The sequence below is a fragment of the Prionailurus bengalensis genome, chromosome A3, assembly GCF_016509475.1.
Source record: "Prionailurus bengalensis isolate Pbe53 chromosome A3, Fcat_Pben_1.1_paternal_pri, whole genome shotgun sequence".
In the NCBI taxonomy this organism is placed as follows: domain Eukaryota; kingdom Metazoa; phylum Chordata; class Mammalia; order Carnivora; family Felidae; genus Prionailurus; species Prionailurus bengalensis.
In genome coordinates this window covers 13,497,913-13,512,493 of record NC_057354.1, presented here as the reverse complement: position 1 = coordinate 13,512,493, position 14,581 = coordinate 13,497,913, and the positions used below count along the sequence as shown (strand labels likewise).

The following is a 14,581-nucleotide window of genomic DNA, read 5'->3' as shown; positions in this document are numbered from 1 at the left end:
CTGCCCAGGTGGAAGCCGCTGATACCTGGATGTGCCCAAGAACTCAGGAGCCCGTTCGCTGGAGAGCTGGTTCGCGCTAACAACATGGGATTCGTTTCACCCGAGGGACTAGGGTATTGTAGGAACGTGTCGACAAGGAGGGCGATAAGCTGTCCCCAGGGACAGTTCTGAGGCAGAAGCTGTGGGTGGCCCCCACAGGATCACTCCTCAGTCTACGGGCCCGGAGGCGCACCCCTGTTTTGGCAATAAACCAGCACTGGCGTAAGCCCTTGGCTCTCAGAAGAGTGAAATCAGCCCAGAGGGGTGTTCGCAGGAATTTGTGAAGAGTGTTTGGTCGTCATGGTAACTGGGGGATGTTTCTGGCGTCTGGTAGGGGAGCAGGGATGCTGGATAATTTGCCACCCTCCACGCAGTGAAGAACCCAATGTGGGGCTCGATCTCATGATCCCAAGATCGAGAGTCTCACGCCCTTCCAACCGAGCCAGCCAGGCACCCCAGAACTGCCCCATTTCCAACTGGGTACGTTCTATTTATCATTCTTATTTTTAAGTAATCTCTACCCCCAATGTGGAACTCGATCTCACGATCCCAAGATCGAGAGTCTCACGCCCTTCCAACCGAGCCAGCCAGGCACCCCAGAACTGCCCCATTTCCAACTGGGTACGTTCTATTTATCATTCTTATTTTTAAGTAATCTCTACCCCCAATGTGGAACTCGATCTCACGATCCCAAGATCGAGAGTCTCACGCCCTTCCAACCGAGCCAGCCAGGCACCCCAGAACTGCCCCATTTCCAACTGGGTACGTTCTATTTATCATTCTTATTTTTAAGTAATCTCTACCCCCAATGTGGGGCTCGATCTCACGATCCCAAGATCGAGAGTCTCATGCCCTTCCAACCGAGCCAGCCAGGCACCCCCAGAACTGCCCCATTTCCAACTGGGTACGTTCTATTTATCATTCTTATTTTTAAGTAATCTCTACCCCCAATGTGGAACTCGATCTCACGATCCCAAGATCGAGAGTCTCATGCCCTTCCAACCGAGCCAGCCAGGCACCCCCAGAACTGCCCCATTTCCAACTGGGTATGTTCTATTTATTATTCTTAAGTAATCTCTACCCCCAATGTGGGGCTCGATCTCACGATCCCAAGATCGAGAGTCTCATGCCCTTCTAACCGAGCCAGCCAGGCACCCCCAAAACTGCCCCATTTCCAACTGAGTACGTTCTATTTATCATTCTTTTTTTTTAAGTAATCTCTACCCCCAATGTGGGGCTCGATCTCACAATTCCAAGATCGAGAGTCTCATGCCCTTCCAACCGAGCCAGCCAGGCACCCCCAGAACTGCCCCATTTCCAACTGGGTATGTTCTATTTATTATTCTTAAGTAATCTCTACCCCCAATGTGGGGCTCGATCTCACAATTCCAAGATCGAGAGTCTCACGCCCTTCTAACCGAGCCAGCCAGGCACCCCCAAAACTGCCCCATTTCCAACTGAGTACGTTCTATTTATCATTCTTTTTTTTTTTAAGTAATCTCTACCCCCAATGTGGGGCTCGATCTCACAATTCCAAGATCGAGAGTCTCATGCCCTTCCAACCGAGCCAGCCAGGCACCCCAGAACTGCCCCATTTCCAACTGGGTACGTTCTATTTATCATTCTTATTTTTAAGTAATCTCTACCCCCAATGTGGAACTCGATCTCACGATCCCAAGATCAAGAGTCTCATGCCCTTCCAACCGAGCCAGCCAGGCACCCCCAGAACTGCCCCATTTCCAACTGGGTACGTTCTATTTATTATTCTTAAGTAATCTCTACCCCCAATGTGGGGCTCGATCTCACGATCCCAAGATCGAGAGTCTCACGCCCTTCTAACCGAGCCAGCCAGGCACCCCCAAAACTGCCCCATTTCCAACTGAGTACGTTCTATTTATCATTCTTTTTTTTTTTAAGTAATCTCTACCCCCAATGTGGGGCTCGATCTCACAATTCCAAGATCGAGAGTCTCATGCCCTTCCAACCGAGCCAGCCAGGCACCCCAGAACTGCCCCATTTCCAACTGAGTACGTTCTATTTATCATTCTTATTTTTAAGTAATCTCTACCCCCAATGTGGAACTCGATCTCACGATCCCAAGATCGAGAGTCTCATGCCCTTCCAACCGAGCCAGCCAGGCACCCCCAGAACTGCCCCATTTCCAACTGAGTACATTCTATTTATCATTCTTTTTTTTTAAGTAATCTCTACCCCCAATGTGGGGCTCGATCTCACAATTCCAAGATCGAGAGTCTCATGCCCTTCCAACCGAGCCAGCCAGGCACCCCTAGAACTGCCCCATTTCCAACTGGGTACGTTCTATTTATTATTCTTAAGTAATCTCTACCCCCAATGTGGGGCTCGATCTCACGATCCCAAGATCGAGAGTCTCATGCCCTTCCAACCGAGCCAGCCAGGCACCCCAGAACTGCCCCATTTCCAACTGGGTACGTTCTATTTATTATTCTTAAGTAATCTCTACCCCCAATGTGGGGCTCGATCTCACAATTCCAAGATCGAGAGTCTCACGCCCTTCTAACCGAGCCAGCCAGGCACCCCCAAAACTGCCCCATTTCCAACTGAGTACGTTCTATTTATCATTCTTTTTTTTTAAGTAATCTCTACCCCCAATGTGGGGCTCGATCTCACGATCCCAAGATCGAGAGTCTCACGCCCTTCCAACCGAGCCAGCCAGGCACCCCCAGAACTGCCCCATTTCCAACTGGGTACGTTCTATTTATTATTCTTAAGTAATCTCTACCCCCAATGTGGGGCTCGATCTCACGATCCCAAGATCGAGAGTCTCATGCCCTTCCAACCGAGCCAGCCAGGCACCCCCAGAACTGCCCCATTTCCAACTGGGTACGTTCTATTCATTATTCTTAAGTAATCTCTACCCCCAATGTGGGGCTCGATCTCACGATCCCAAGATCGAGAGTCTCATGCCCTTCCAACCGAGCCAGCCAGGCACCCCCAGAACTGCCCCATTTCCAACTGGGTACGTTCTATTTATTATTCTTAAGTAATCTCTACCCCCAATGTGGGGTTCGATCTCACGATCCCAAGATCAAGAGTCTCATGCCCTTCCAACCGAGCCAGCCAGGCACCCCAGAACTGCCCCATTTCTGGCATGACTTTCCGATGTCCCACAAGACACTCACGTAGGCGAAAAAGCTCTTATACAGTTAGCTACCTGGCCTCAGAAATGAGCTCCGTTTCACATATAAACACAAAAGCTGTTTTGCCTGGTTCTAGTCTCCGCTGAATTTTCTGGGAAGGGAACCGCGAGGTAAACCAAGGGAAGACTGTCGTTTGTTTTGTTCGGAGATTTTGGTAAATTGTTCGCCATTTGGGAAAATCACATGGTTTATGGCCGTAGCACTTGTGGTATGTTCCTACCCCGCTGTGTCTGTAGCCGTCAGATTTATGTGATTCCACACTAGCGTGGGCATCTGACGGCTTTATTGCGTCTTCCAACGTAGTTGTGCCTAAGATTTATAGCTGGCCATACATATGTTTACTTATAACTCACTGTCCTCTTAGTTTTTCTTTAAATTATACTCAGGATACTTTATCAGTTCAAAAACGTGCAGAGAGGTTCTATTACCAGGAATTCATTTCAGGTAAACCTGCCAAAAATAATTGCTATATGAGGGCGTCTGATCTGCTAATTTTGGGAACCACCGAGTGACGGCAAACACGAAAAGCCCGTTTCCCTCTGCCAGTGTTCGGTTTAGGTGTGCGTCCAAAACCCAACCCTGGACCAATGAGGCATGAAGCAAAGTCTGCTGGGGTGAGGGTGTTCTTGGAAGGATTTTGCTCTCTGATTAAAAGGCTGACAGCATGGGGTCCCACTCTTTATTTCCACTTTGTATGGGGATGTAATGTCTAGAGCTGCAGCAGCCATCTTGAGACCATGAAGCAGCAAGGCCAAAGACGCATGAGGACCGAGGAACAGAGGACTGGAAGATCTTGGGTCTCTGAAGACACTGTACAAATTGGCTCCAGGGCTCCCCTGGCTTGGACGGTTGTTAAGCGAGAGCTAACGTTTCTATTGTGTAAGCCACTCTCGGCCAGGAATTCTATTGCTTGCGGTGAATATATCTTGATTCACATTCAAATGCCTAGGACTCAAAGCCTCTAAGAACTGTGGTAGGATTTCTTGGTGTCTGAAATATCCAGAAAAGTGGCCCGCATTCACAAGTCTGTGGACAGTGTCTGTCTCTGGAGCAGGCCAGAAATGCAGCTTTGGGATGATCTGACTTTCACCAGAGCATGAACATCTCCTGAACTTCTGGAAGCCATTTTCCATTCTCTTTTCAAAACGCTCCTCTCTTTGGCCACTGAGGAGGGCCAGTCACCCACTGGGGCCCTGACTGGGAGCCAGTAACAAAGGCTACCGGCTATATTCTTCACCTAACACATCTGGCGTCCACCTGGCTAAACACGTCATGGCCCCTGGGGATGGCCCCGTCCATCAACTCACGCTTATAAGACCTACTCGTAACGACTCTGGGTCTGGGGTAGAATTTACCTAATGTTTCAAGCAGGGCCCAAGTGCGCAGGGCCGTGGGCCAGGCTTTTGCAAGACAAAGCCATGTGTCAGAGGCCAGGGCCCCTGGACAACGTATGTTTTGGAATCTCATTAAGAGACTGTGTAGAATTCAAAATGGCGGTGGTCTCTGGTGAGAGAATCCCATGAAGTCTGGGTCTGGGCTGGAGGAAAAGCTTCGAAGACGATGCCAACGGGTGTTCTGCCAGGGAGGCATCATGTTGCCCATGAGCCCCAAGATGCCACCTGACCTTCAGTTCCCAAAGGCACCTGTTGTTGAGTGATGAATAGTTGGTTCTATCTGCTAATCGCTGAGCAGTGAGGAGACGGACAAGGGGAGGCTCAGCCTGGGGCTTTGTGAATTTCTCAGGAGCATCATTAGGAGGTGAGCCTGTGAGGTGTGCTAAAAATAGTCATCAGATAGATGCAGGACAGGCAGGTGGAGGGGAGGGGCAGACCACACCAGAGACCAAAATACATTTTCCCCGGACGGTCGTGTTCAGTCCCATGGCTTAAAATAACATGGATCCTCCAAGGCCTCCCAGATGTAGGCTGCCACCCCAACCAGCTCCAGACGTGGGTATCCCACAGCGACCGAGAGCTCAGATCCCCTGGTCATCTCAAACCCAGCATGTCCACGACTGAATTCTGGATCATCTCTCTGCCCCCAAACCTCTCTCTTAGTCTTATTCAGGAATCCCCACGTTCCAGGCTGCCCAGTCTTCCCCGGCACAATGGATATTTGTTGTGAGGTCCCTTGCAGACACCCTGGGATGTTTAGCAGGCTGTAGCAATGAGGCTTCCTTCCACTGGGAGCCCCCCAACTTGTGCTCTCCAGGACTCTGGGGGCCCCGTTACGTGACATAAACCAGTGCCATCAGCGGGACGCCCGCGGCGAGGGTGGGCATTTCCAGAAGAGAGGCTTGTTCTTTCCTGTTGGGCTTAGACCAGGGAGAACTAGAGGACCACTCTTCAGCAGCCAACTCGGACACCTCAATTATGATAACAGCCGGCGTTTACTGAGGGCCTGCTGAGGTCAGGCGCCGCGCGAAGCCCTTGCTGCTGATGACTTCACTTCATCCTTTACCACAAACCAGGAGGTAAGTGCTACTATAGTCATCGTCATTTGCTGGACGACAACGCCGGGGCCCAGAGAGGTTAACTAATGCTCCCCGGATCACACAGCGGGGCAGGAAGCCCGGGCCTGCCCACCCCTTGGAGCCAGAGGGCAACCGGCCCCGTGTTAGGAGGAGCAGACAGGCAGAGGAACGGATGCTCAGGACAGAATCGGAGCCCTGATTCCAGCTGCATCTGAAGCCAGAGTCACCCGAGCAGTTTGTGGCCATAAAAGCGAACACATCCCTTCTTTTCTCCTTATGCTGGTTTGAGACTCTGTGATATTCCCTTCGCGACCTGCACACAGCAGTTGCTCAGTAAACACCAGCAGATGCCGGGAAGACTGCTCGGGTCGTCCGCCTCCCTGCCCCCCATTAACTGCTGGTTGTGTAGCCAGAACACCCGACTGCGGCCAGACCCACGCGACTTCCTCTTTCGGCTCCAAGTGAGGCCCGGTTCCCTAGCAACCATCCCAGTTAGGCAATCACGCCATTTATCAGGATGCCAATTAATTATAATGATCTTAATGATCTTCCAATTAGGTAGCGCCCTGAATTGGATCAGGGGCCCCTCGGCCTCCCCGGGCGGGGGCTCATCGCAAGGCAGGCAGGTTGAGGTGAGGCGACCGCACCTGCAGGTCAGCACTGAGAAGCCCCACCTTCCGTGCCCACCAGCCACAGAGGGCCCCGGGGGCCTGATGGAAAGCTGGGAACCTCGGGGCCACCTCTCCAAGGACAGGCCAGTGTGATTCCATCACCAACCACAAGAGGGCCTCACTTCTCGGAAAGCGTTAACCCTTCCGCCCCTCGGAGGCCGTGCTTTTTTGCATCAGCCACATTTGATGCGTCCCTTTGCATTCTGACTAGGGGAGCGTGTGTGCGTATTTGCACAGGGCAGGAAACGCGGCCCGGCAATCGCACACTTTCCTCAGGCCGCAACCCCCCCACAAACCAAACACAAATCCGAGATTCTGTCAAATAGTGGAGATTTTTGGAGAGGAGAGGGGTTACTGATGGGCTTCTGCCTTTCAAACTTTTGTCTAGATGCGTTTTCTTCCACGGGGCATGTATTTCTTCCACATCTGGAAGAAAGACCCAGGTCACGGAGGGAGGAGAGTACAGTGGGTCAGAATGGACCCTGGAGCCACAGGGCCTCTTACATCCTGGCTCCACCACTGACCAATTGTCCCAGGAAGGTCACAATCCCCTCTGTGTCCTCGTCTTTAACATGACGAAAACCACAAGACCTACCTCACAGGGTTTTTGTGTGGATTAAATGAGTTATTATGCACGAGGGGTTGGAACAGACGAAGCTCGTTCTTTGAACTACAGGCGGGTGGGGAATTCTGATATTCTTCTGGAGGACAAGGCTTTTGGTTCCTTTCTGGGGGGACAGAGTTGAAGAACCGACTTGGTGGGGTTGGGTGATGTTCCCAGTCTGGCGGACTTAGGAGACCAGAAAGCTGCCCCTCGAGGCACGGCCAAACGTATAAATTAAACACGTCTAGGGAAAGGAAGAGAGAGTTGTCGCCCCCGAATCCAAAGGTGGACTTCACATGCCGGGCAGTGCAGTCACCCCTTTCTAGGTCCTCAGGACGGCAGCTGAACAGAGCGACTGGGCAGGGGACACAACTCCTGCACACGCGCGTGCACGCACAATCTCACACACGGCCACACTGTCTTCCTCCAAGCCCCGGCTTTTTACGCTTAACTCATCACTCAACCCTTAAGTTTGAAAACGTAACATGTTATTAGGGTTTTTTAAAAAGCCATAAATTCAAATAAGAAAACCCCAAAAACTGTACGCAAAGCCCAAACCCCAAACCCACACTGGCTTTCAGGCATTTATGTACATAAACGTGGCCCAAGGAAGGCACATCCTTCGTGTGCAAATGTCCAGCGAGCCCTTTGAGCCGCTTATTGGAAGACTAATCTGCACCCCCGGACGGGCTGTTTTGAGGAGTGTTCTGTCCTCTATGAGGTGGGACAGGCAAAGCCGGAGGAACCTCTCTTGCCAGGTGAGTGGTCTCCAGTCTGTCCTCCCCACCCCCTTTATAAACGCATGAATGGCTTTAATTGAATTACAACCGTCCAGCGGGTTCTGTGATGGGTAGCCGGGATGCAGGAAGAAATCCCCCTCACTATTAACTGCCAGATGAGAGTAACTCTGGCCGCTCTGGGGAGAGACGCCCGTGTCCTCCCGGGAAAGCCCATCCTACCTGCTTCTCTGTCGCCAGAGACCCCGCGGGAGAGCAGGCTCCCGGCTCTGCCCCGAAGGAAGGGAGGGCGGCCCTGTGGGACAGAGGCAGGGGCAGGTGGAGGGGGCCAGGGCCGGCCTCCCCGCAGGCACAGATGTGCAAACACCCAGATTCAAGCGTAAGCTGAATGTAATTACTTGGTTAATTAAATATTGACTTTTAACTCAAAAAGTGATTAAAACAAGCTGCTGGAAAGAGAGTAGAGGGGGCAGGGAAGGGATCAGAACTTTCAGGAAGAGGAGGAGGAGGGGGACTGTGTTGTGCGCAGGGGGCACCGTCTTCAGTCCTAGGGCAGGTAGGGAACTGCGGACAGAGGTCACTGTGCAAAACTAGGATTTGCTGGTGTCTCTTTACAGTTTCCACCCTGAGACCACATCTCTTTACTAGGCTGCCTTCAAAGCGAACCGAGCCAGCCTCTGGCTCAGGAACTATATACCGATCGTCGCCTTTTCTTGGAGCTAATGGGAACCTGGCACGAGGACGTGCTCCATGGATGCTTGTAGAACGAATGAATGAACTACTAGAAAGAATTAAAATAAAAGAGAGAAAAACCAGAAGGAAAGAAAAGCGCACTCCTAGAAATCGCCTCGCCGCCACGCTTCGGAAACCCAGGGGAGCCCGGGGAGGGGAGCATCTCCCCGCAAGGCGATGAGAACCGGTTCTGACCTGGCCTGGGAGGAAGTTTGTCTTTTCGATCCCGTTGGCCCTTTCGGTAGCTGCGAGCTCCCAGTCACCCTGAAGATCCGGTCCACCGCTTTCCCGTGTCCTGCCTGGACAAGCCCCACGTGGTCTGGCTTCTAACTCAAAGGGGTCAAGGAGGCCATCCCCCTGCGGCCGGCGGGCCCGGGCGCGCTTCCCCGGAGTCCTCCAGGGCTCCGCGTGGCTCCCGCGGGTCAGGGGCGCGGTGGGAAGCCGTCACCCGCTCGCCAAGCCCGCCGGCGGGGTCAAACGGGTCATCCCCCCGCCTCCCGCCCCCCGCGGCCCGCCGGCGCCGGGGCCTCCCTCTGGACGGCCGGGTCCCACCTCCGCGCGCCGCGCCGGGGCCGGAGCCGGGCGGTCGGGACCGGCCGCCCGCTCACCTGGGCGGCGCTGCGGCGGCCGGGAGGCCCCCCGCCCCGCCCCCCCGGGCCCCGCGCGCCCCACTCACCGGCGCGCACGGCCCCGGCGGCCTCACCCCGCGCGGGGCGCCGCCGCCTCTGCCGCAGCCCGGCCGGGCCGCGGGGCGCAGGGGACTCCGCGCCGCTGCCGCCGCCGCCGCTGCATCCCCCGGCGAGTGCTGCCGCCGCTCCTCCTCCCCTCCCTCCGCCTCCTCCCGCCTCTCCGCCCCCCCCCCCCCCCCCCGGCTCCGCCGCCGCCGCCGCCCCCACCCTGGCCCCCGCCCCGGCGCACCGCCCTCGCCAAAGTCCGGCTCCGCGCCGCGCCCGGGCCGCTCTCACATCGCCCCAGCCCGGCCGGCCGCGCTGCCCGAGCCAGCCCCTTGGCACACGGCGCGGCCCGGCTCCCCGCCCGCCGGCCTCCGAGCGGGGAAGGCGAGCGCGCGCCGGGGAGGGGGGCGCCAGACCCGGAGCCGCGGGCGGCGGGGGCCCGGGGCCGGTGGGGGGGGGGGGAACCCGCCGCGGCGCCCTCCCCGCGCCCCCCGCGCCCCAGCGCTTTACCTCCGGCTCGTTGGACGCGCGGCCGGGCCGGCCCGGTCCTTGTTCCCCCGGCGCGCGCGGCCCTGGCCCCGAAGTCCGGCCCCGGACGGGGCAGCGGCGGAGAGTGGGGGTCCGCGCGGCTCTCGGCTTCCCGATGCCTCGGGACCCGGCTGGCCGCGCTCCCGGCGCCGAGCGCGCACCCTCGCCGGGACCCAGACGCACACTCGCTCCCGCTCGCCCTCGGCGGAGAGTTGAAACAGCTGTGGGATTCGCCCAGGAGCTGGAAATGAGGGAGGGACGCGAGCCAGAGCCGTGCGTGCGTGCGTGTGTGTGTGTGTGTGTAAAAGACACAAACGGGGGGGGGGGGGCATCGCTAATAAATCAAACACCGCAATAAAGTGAGGAGGGCCATTGATCAGGTCCCCTTGGCTGGAAACGAAGAGTATCCTTCCTTCCTCTCCGCTTTCTCTCCTCCCTCGGAGCTGGAAGGAGCCAGTGTTGCGCGGGGCGTGCGACAGCCCCGGCCGGGCGCTCCCCTCGTAATGACACGTTAATAAATGTTTTCTTTTATCTGCTCTCACAAGGGCTCGCCCCGGTCTGCAAACACCCGACCGCCTTTGCTGAAAGCGCGGCGCTCGCCTCTCACCACACGCATCTGCCTTTGGAGATGCCGGCTGCAGCCCGAGCCCCCAGCTAGAGCGCAGGGTGAACTGCCCCCGCGCCCAGGAACCCTCCCGAGATCCTAACTTGAACTCAAGCGAAAATAGCTGCCGTTGCCCAGAAATGATCCGGGAATAGGAAAGAAAGGAGAAACCCGCTTTCTCCTCCGAAAGGGGAGGAATTCGACTCAAGGTGGTGCTGTCCACCGCGGTTTCCACTGTCCCCAGCGCCACAGCAGAGGCCTGAGGGGGACCGGGCTGACGGGGTTGGGCAAAGAGCCGGCAGAGAACCAACCAGTAGCTGCAGGAACGCCGCAGAGTTGCTAAGGGGAGGCAGACCTTGCTGCAGATACGTGCCCTTAGGTAGGCAACGGTGACTTGTTGAAACCTAATGGTCTTACAAGGGAGGTGTTAGGCCCATTCTACAGACGTGGAAACCAAGTCACAGGTTAAGTGACTGGCCCAAGGTCAGACACTTGCTACGGGGTGCACCCAGCATTGGAATCCGGGAAGCTTGTCTCCAGAGTTCTGCTAAGTCCGAGACCCCTTTTCACTGGAACAGCTCCTTTCTCTGACTTAGTCTTCCTTGGCGCAAGTTGGCTTGTCACCAGGTGTGCTAAACTATTCTTTGTTTATTTGAGATGCAAATCGGGTGTCCTAACCCGGCTGGGAAGCACGAAAGTCCCCCACCGTCTTCTCCCTTCACCACCCCCAGATGGATCTGTAGTCTAAATGAATCAGGGGCACCCGGCTGGCTCAGTTGACTGAGCCACGGACTCTTGATTTCGGCTGTGCGCACGGTGGAGAGCTCAAGCCCCACGTGGGGATCTGTGGGGAGTGTGGATCCTGCTTGGGATTTTCCCTCTCTCTCCCTCTCTCTCTGGCCCTACCCCGCTCACTTGCTCACTCTCTCCCCAAGTAAATCAATCAATAGACATTTAAAGTAATTTAGCGAAATCAGGAAAATCGGGAACTTCTTTTCCTAAATCAGATTCCTGCCTCACGGTTTGGCACCGCTGAGGTTGCTGACCTCCTGCCCTTCTTCAGGATGTCAGGCTCGCGTCTTCACCCTCGGGGAGCAAAAAATAACAGGGACCCTCTTCCCCTCTGTCTCATCTCTGCGGCAGGAAGGACGGACACGTTTCCTGCAGAACTTCTAGTATGGTGCTGTCTGGTAGAAGGAAAAAGCAGGCCATGGTTGGAGTTGAGAATTTTCTAGTCGCTGCATTAAAAAGTAACACGGAACAGGTGAAGTTAGTTTTGATAATATGTTCAACATAGTCTACCCAAAACACCTCTTCAACATGCGATCGATATAAAAACTATCAATGAGCTGTTTCACGTTCTTTTTTCCTACCAAGTCTTTGGCGTCTGGTGCGTGTTTTACACGTCCACCATCTCACAATTTGGACTGGCCACGTGGGGCTGGGATTCCCACAGGGAGTATAGTTCTAGTAGGTTCCGTGGTCCACTGCTGAATGTTTCCACCAGCTTATCTTATGTAATCCTTGTTACCAATTTTTCAAGAAAACTTATGCTTACAAAGGTCAAGTGTTGTGACCAAGGTCACAAAGTTGGCAAAGTGGGATTTTAACTCATTTGAGACTGTGCCTGACTTTGGGACACGTATCTCTTGCGACAGTAATTTTCTACCTGGGTCCTCAGAGCCCCCTGGGGTGCCTCTGGGGCTGGCGGTGGGGAGGGAGGTGAGATCTGCCTTTACCTGCTTTTTATGCTGGAGAATATTTCAGAGGTGGGGAGATTTCTACCACAAGTATACTGCCTTCCTTTAGGCCTCAAGTTCACGAACACAGGTCTCCTTTCCCTAGAGGGGTCCTGCCCACAATTTTCTCCTTACCAGGAAACCCCACGCGTGGAGGGGCAGCTCACAATCCCTTACATGGGGCTGTAGGCAGGGCTGAGATGACATCATTTGGTTATCACTTTTGGATATTTATTCTTTCTGTTGCTGTCATAGGCTGAACATGGTGTCGTCTGTGTTTTGCCCCTTATTTTTCCTTAGGAAGGGGATAGATCTCATGTGTCAGTGCCTCTTTGTGTGTGTCTGTGTGCGCGTGTGCAAACACATGTGTGTATGCTCACCATAGGCCCGTGCCACGGATCGGGTTTCAGGTGAGGCCCTCACTCACCAACTCAGACGCTCGCAGAGTCAAAGGGTCTGCAAAGCGCCCCCTGGCCACATGATTCACAGCAAACTCCGTGGTCCTTGGGGGTCGGAGGCCTCAGCCTAAGTTTTCCAGCTTCCTTCCAGGCAGGAGGGGGCCTCGGGCCACATTTGGGAGCTCGGTGTCTGCCTGGGAGACTTGGGAGGCCTCGGGCGCTCAGATGTCCCCCAGCCTGGAAAATCCCTCAGCCGCTGAGCCAGGGCCTGGGTGGGGCCTCAGTGTGATTCTCGGGATCCTCTGGCCTCCTGACACCCCGGCCCCTGACCGTCTCCATCCACACTGTCTGGGACAGCCTTTCTCCTCTGGGGACCCTCGTCGCCCCGATGGCATCCGTCTCCGTGAGCGTCCTGGCTGGATAATCGGCTTTTCAGGCCCCTCAGGACTGGTCTGACTCCCCACCCCCTTGCTGGTTTCACCTCGAGGGGACCATTCTGTTGACACCCACACGCCTCATTTCATCCTTCCGTGAGTTCCCTGGCGGCCCTCGGCGCAGATCGCCCGGCTGGTTCTATCCACCTTGCAAAGCCAGGATGCTGTTATTTCTGGAACTCCTATACAACAATTAAAAAGAAGAAAAAAGAATCACTCCTGCTGTGTTGTTTTCACAGTCAAGAGGCTGAAACTCAATCTGATTGTCCCAGCACTTCTGGCTGCGTTTGGATTGGAGTAGATGCGGTTTTATGAGGTTGTAAAAGTCAAGCTTTTAACATGTCTCAAACAAATTGACGTGTGAAGGAAAAGCGTTAAAAGTAGAAACATGGCCACAGACGGGAGGGCCTGGGAATGCGAGCGGGCCACCGAACTGGGGCACGGGTGGCTTTCATAACCCGCACGAGTGCGGGACAAAGCAGAGGGAGGCTGCACAAGCACCCCCAGGGGCTGGGGATCCGACTTCTCAGCTCCCGAGTGGGGACAGTTTTGCACGGGTTTTAAAATACAAATCCCAGCGTCATCCATAACATTATCCATTTGTGGTTAATTCTGCTGAGTTTTCACTTAGACCCAAGCTGTCTTGTCGGTGGAAACGTGATTGCATTAGAGCAAAACTGTTTGTATTTCTTGAGATCTTGTGATAATGAAAAACAGCACCATAAACCCCCATTAAGTCAGGAGAACATTAATTGTATCTCATGCTGCCTTCCTGGGCTGGCACGGTGACACAGACATACTTTACTTGAGCAAAACAGGGCTAATCTTTGCAACACGGTACCCATTCCGCCCTCCCCCCCTTAATTACACGTAATTGTATAGTCTAATTTATTCTAACGCCTAACGCCTAAAAGTGCACATTCATGAATCAAGGGTTAGATTGGGAGGTAGGAGAATTATAAATGGGTATAATTGCAGTCTCCTGGGGGCTGCTTATGAGTGATCTCAAAGAGCGGTGATGTTTATTCCGAACTTTTACCGGTGAAAGATGGTTGCACTGCCTCCCGTAAGGAACGCAGATAACAGTGACAATTTGTCTAGTCGCTTAACAATACGCCGATAGTTCTCTTTTGGATACGTAGGCAAGAAAAGATTAAATGCGTGAATTTCATATAATTTGTGATGTGATAAAACGGGGCACCCCGGCATCAGTCCGCAGGTAGTTGGGTATCAAAATGAGTAACACGGCCCCAGGAAGCACAGCTGCAGATCTGTGGACAAGGTGGAGCTCTGCCTTCTGTTTTTAGTATAAAAATCTCCAACCAAATGGTTGAAAGAGTAGGACAGTGGCTATGCTGTACCTTCCACCTGCAGTCAACAGTTGTTAATGTTTGGCCACGTGTGCATTGTATCTAGCTGCACCATTTGAAAAAAGGCATGATCATTATGGCACATCAGCCCTCGTGACCTGAGCGTGCACTTCCTCAGAATAAGCTGGTGGCCCAGGTGACCTCCCCTTCGTTATCACACCTAAGGAAATGAGCAGCCATTCCATAATCATTCCCCAGATGATGCGAGATGGCTCACATTAACGGAGCCACAAGGGTGTCTTTCTCTTTGTTCCTTAAGCCTTTTCCTGCCCCGGGGCCTTTGCACTTGCTGTGCCCTCTCTCTGGTCTTGCTCTTTGTCATCATTCGCCTCTCAGTTCAGCTGTCACCTCCCTGAGAGTTCTTTCCTGTCTTACCCAAAGATGTTTCCTGGTCGCCTT

The 14,581-nt window shown here is 54.2% G+C and overlaps 1 protein-coding gene across 2 annotated transcripts in view; it reads right to left on the bottom strand.

Moving 5' to 3' along the window:
- SULF2 (sulfatase 2) overlaps positions 1-10,206 on the bottom strand; it is a 122,482-nt gene extending 112,276 nt beyond the window's left edge. The window contains exon 1 of one of the 2 annotated variants that reach the window (XM_043553743.1): positions 9,620-10,206. The gene's annotated coding sequence lies outside the window, so the exon portion shown is untranslated. Of the gene's footprint in view, positions 1-9,111; positions 9,254-9,619 lie in introns of those variants that run through there. The other variant, XM_043553744.1, reaches the window with a different exon arrangement.
- Between the last annotated feature and the right edge of the window lie 4,375 nt (positions 10,207-14,581).